The following is a 5,408-nucleotide window of genomic DNA, read 5'->3' on the forward strand; positions in this document are numbered from 1 at the left end:
TGTGTCAGAGTGAAAATTCAGCTTCCAAAACATTTTACTACACTTATTTAACAAGCTAAATTGTAAAATATGAAAACTCTCCAATATATAAATCAATATAGCATTTAAAAGTTTGCTTATAATTTTGATAAATTTCAGCAAGACATCTTTCTCCTGTATAATTTTTTCCTACAGTCCTGCTTCAGAGGAAAGATACATATGTCTCTGAAGCCAATGTAATTTAGCATCTGCCCTTTTTTTAATCACCAAAGGGGAAACTATTGACAAATATTAAATGATACAAACATAAATTGTCAACTTTGTGGTTAATGAGTGACCTTCTTAGCCTTAATAAAGAAAAGCAATTTCTCTTCTCATAAAATCAGTGTTTTGTCCATTCCTCTACTTAGAAATATCATAATCAACATCCTTAAGATACTTCCTATTAACTTGGACCATAGGTTTCTACACATAAAATGCCAACCATGAGTCTTTGAGTATGAGGTTTGCAAAATTCAAACATCCTTATTAAAGTCATTTTTATTTACTTATTAACACTAATGTAGATAAAAGCATATTTATCTTGAAAATATTGAGATTAATATTTTAATAAGATTAATCTTGAAAATATGAGATTAATCTTGAATTAATCTTCAATCTTAAAAATATAAACAAGATTCATGTGATCAATTTATTGAATAGTTACTGAACTTCAATGATGCCATTATTTTGGTCAAAGCAAAAAGTTATGAAAATTTTTCTGCAGGACATTTTCCCTGCAGGTAACAATTAAAAGTATATTTCATCATCACTGGTGATCCTAATGACCTCTTGTAGCAGGATACAAGTTTTGGATTGGTACAACCAATTAGATGACATGACTTATTATATGGATTTGTGTCTGATAACCAAGAAGGAAGGCAAAAGTCATCTCTCATTATTAAAAGATATCTCTACTTCCTGGTCTATGCTGATTCTGCCAATGCTTCTTCTGATCTCCCAATCAATGGTTTCAAGATTTACTTTATAGTAAATTTAAGACACATCAAGTATAGCCTAGGGATGTGCAGATGTTGTCAGTGCCCTGCCCTTATTCATTCATCACTTACCATTTCCAAGGAGGACAGCCTCACTTCCAACTGTCAGCAGCTATGATTCTGCCTGAAGTCTTTCCCTGGCAGCCAGAAATGAACACTATGCACATGGGCCAAACCATGTTACTGGAGAATTAACAATTTCCCTCTCTCAGACTCACCCTCAACCAATGACTGACTGGAGTTGGTAAATACCCTGGCCCACTAGCCCCATGGTTCAAGTAACTGAGGTATGTTGTAAACGGCCTCCCAGAATTCCCAGGTAGAATTAAGGCTGTAACTTGCTTGATATACACTCTTTATTAGCTTCCCTCCATTTCTTGCCTCACTCTCCCAATTCCCCTGTGAACTCTGTAATAAACTACTCACATTCAAATTCTTATCTCTAGGTCTGCCTCTGAGAGAACCCAAACTAAGACAAGGAGGTATTAAGATGAATACAAAAGGGGTTCTGCCTTTAAAGAATTCACAACCTAAAACAGGAGACCAATAATAAAAAAACAAACTAACCAAAGAACAAAAACAATAACCAAGAGGAAAAATATACAATATTACATTGTAAATAAAGGTATGCTGGCTCAGGTGAAGATAACAATCTAGATAGTTTAAAATTTTCTGTGTAAGACTACAATGTTAGTAATGGTCCTTCCTATAACTCTTAAATATTATCTTCATTGGGAAAAAACTTAAGACTACCTAATAGTCACCTTACTCTAAAATGTCATCCTACCTTATTGCCATTATTGATACTGTTCTAATAATTGCTGAATAATAAACAGTAGCCAAAGGGTAACAAAAAGGGCAAAAGTATAAACTTCATTTAATTCCATAACATCTGTTGAACAAAAGGAATAACAATATAGTGATTCAACCTGACAAGTGGATTCAAACCATATCTACCATAAAATGAAATTTATCCTGCATTAACCTTTTTGACAGTCCATCAACCTCCCAAGACATCTACAGAGAGAGTAAAACCAAGTCAATATTCTGGTCATCATTCACCATTACTTTCTGAAAACATACTTTTCTGATCATTAGCATTGCAACATTAATGGAAAAATCAAGTATTATTGAAGAGCATTTTTTTCCTGGTAACCTCTTACGGATCGACTAGGTGGATACCTTAGACTGAGTGACTAGGGAATGCCTTACTTGTGAGGACTGGTACAAAGGCTCCTGGCATGTTCAAGCAACTACATGCAGTTTAATCATTTTCTGCTTAGGTGATTTTTTACTTATTCTTCAGATTTTATGCTGCTTTAAGAAGCCCTTGATGGCATTTAAGGGGTGACAGGATCTAAATTTTAACAAGATTCCTCTGTTTTTCCCACAAGACTATAGGGCAGAGAAAGTAGCAGCAGAGACCAGTTAGGTGATCACTGCAGAAAATCCTAGTCAACGATGGTGGTGGTTTAGACTAAGATACTAGTAAGTAGATAGATTCTGGATATGCTGAAACCAAATATCCAACCTAAGATGTCTTAAATAACAAAATTCATAGGCTTATTTTCAGGAAGCCTAGTGCTAGAGCAGGTTCAATGATGACATCAAAGAGCCATGCTTTTACAGATTTTCTAATCATTTTAACCCTCAAACTGGAACGGTTGTTAGACAACTGCCACTAGCAATTGAGACTAGGTGCTCCCTTACTCATATCCAGAGGGAGAGGCTCACTTGATGTGCTATTTCAAGAGCCAGAATTCCTCTTTGCCATTTGACTCTAGACCATTGTTTCATTGGCCCACACTTATTAAGCCTGTCCATCCCTCATTCATTTGTATAGGAGATGAACTGGGAATGGGGTTGGCTTGCCTTGAGTCACATGCCTATGTGAATGAAGGACGGATACCTGAGAGGGAAATATGAGTATTTGTTAGAAAAGAGGAAGGGGAAATAGATGTTGAGTAGGCAGGCAACGATATCAAATACATGGGATATTCTTTGGGGATGGAGTTGACAGGGCTTGTCAAGGGATTGAATACTGGGAGAAGAGAGGATTCAAGAACAGTTCTAACAGTGCTGCCTTTAGCATTGGGAAAAAGGGGTCACCCACTGTGATGCAACAGACTAAAGATCAGGTTTGAGAAAGATTATCAAGGTTTCTGTTTTCACCAAGTTGTCTTTAAGATACTCATTTGACACTGGAGTGGTGATGGAGTTGTTAGCTGATTATGAGTTTGGAGTTTCAGGAAGAGGCCAACACTGAGAATAGATAATCAAATCAGAGTTTGTTTGTTTTAAGCAACTGACACCAGATGAGATTACTAAAGACAGTATATGGATACAGCAAGAAGTGGACCTAGGGCAGAGTCTGGACCCATACCAAGATTTAAAAGTGGAGTAAAACAGGAGCCATTAAGGTAGCTAGAAAACTCTAGTCCAACTCTTCAATGTCATATATGAGGGTGGATTGAGAGTAGTGCAAATTATTAGCTCACTGCCAAAGGGTGGCAGATGTTCCTTCTTTCAACTTAAGGTTAAGTGTGGGAGAAAAAAGATACGGATATCTTTAAAAAATACAGGGCAGATCTTGACATACCACAAAAAAAGCATTATTAATACACTATACAATCTTTCAAAAGAGAGTTGGCTCATTATCATAGTTATCTAAATTAAATATTCAGTGGGAACAGTATGAAGGGACATGGCATCCAATGGCAACAATTTTAATCTAAGGCCTGATGAAAAATACTGACCATTATTACATCTACAGTTTGAATTCAAAATGATTCAAATGGAATTAAGTGATTATGGAAAATTACAAAGGAAAAAACCTGGGTTCTAATCTGCATCTGACAACTGTTGGCTATGCAACCTTGGACCCTTTCATTTCTTAACTTATTTTCTGTGAGACCCAGTTTTCTATTTCATGAGATGTTTATGATAGACAGGTCCTTCCTGCCTGCTTCACAGGTTCACTGTGAAGATCAAAAGTTGAAGAATATCTACTAACTGTAAAATCCCATAAAAATAATTTTCTTCAGCTGCCTGGCTAGTCTAACTTCCTACCAATGATGTGCTTCATCATCCTGATGCCAACAATCAATTTTCAGGTATTCAATCCTTAACAGAGAAAGCCACCTAAACTAAATTTTGAAAACTTATTAAGGACAAAACACTGAAAAACTAGAGGTAATCCATTAAAACCTCTGCCCAGTTCCTGTGAGGTTTCAGAATTGTACCTCACCAATTTAAATTCAAGGTATATTAAGTGGCCATACCTCAGGGTACTAATCTGACATTGTCAAGGTGGTATGGGGTCTAACAATGCCCTTGTAAACCACTTACCAGAATACTGAGAAAATATACATCAGAATATTTTTTCAAATGCTACATTAGTATGGCTGCCTGTGCTTCATTATATGATTTTAAAAATAAGGTTTTTTAAAAAATAATTTCCAAAGTTCTTTCTTATTCTTTATTCCATCTGATCATCCAGTAGTTCTGTCTAGTAGGCAAGGCAGATTCATGCTTGTCTTAGTAGGAGAAAACTTATTTATGTTCAAAATCATTTCGAGGCATACCTTAAATTATGTTTCAGGTGCCCAATTCCTATTTTGGTGTCAACACTACATCATGTTACATAACTTTTAGATTTTAAATTACTCCACAGTACCAATGATTCTACTTCTAAATAAGTAACACATTCAAGTTTGAAAATATTCCAAGTTAAAACTGTATATATTAGCTCCATTCTAAGTCTTATAAGAATCCTTTACCCACCAAATTGAATCTCCCCCTTTACAAAAGTAGATGTGGAAACAGTAATCACTGTGCAGAAACTTAATTGTACTAAATGAATCTATTCTGTAGTGTCTGAGAATATGCATGTTAACAAAGCATCTTGAGCCCACTTACGCAGTTTTGACAGAGACATCATTCTTAGAAGTGTGATCAAACCACTCTGGATTTTAAGAACTAATAATACTTTAACAACTATTAATATTATTAATGGCACAGGAACTAATTACAGCAATTTAAAATGATTAATATTTTAAAAACACAGGTTTTGAAGGGTCACCTTAGAAATGTCAGTAAATGCCTAAGCTTTCAAAATACAGATGAAATAAGGTTAAATGTAACTTAAAAGGAGTACCTTATAAATAAGACCAACATTTAGTCTATGTGGTTTAAGAAAAGTACTGAATTTGGAATCAGATGAATTCTGGCCTCAAATCATTTAACCTCTTGGAGCCTCAGTTAACATTAAAAAAAAAATCATTAATAGGAAATTTTGCTGTCTGTCTATAATAAAGCTCTGGAAAATCACAAATAGTATGAGAAAATTAATGATGAGAGTCAAAAGATCAAGACTTCTGAACCAAACCAATA

The sequence above is a fragment of the Kogia breviceps genome, chromosome 9 (assembly GCF_026419965.1).
Source record: "Kogia breviceps isolate mKogBre1 chromosome 9, mKogBre1 haplotype 1, whole genome shotgun sequence".
Taxonomy (NCBI): domain Eukaryota; kingdom Metazoa; phylum Chordata; class Mammalia; order Artiodactyla; family Physeteridae; genus Kogia; species Kogia breviceps.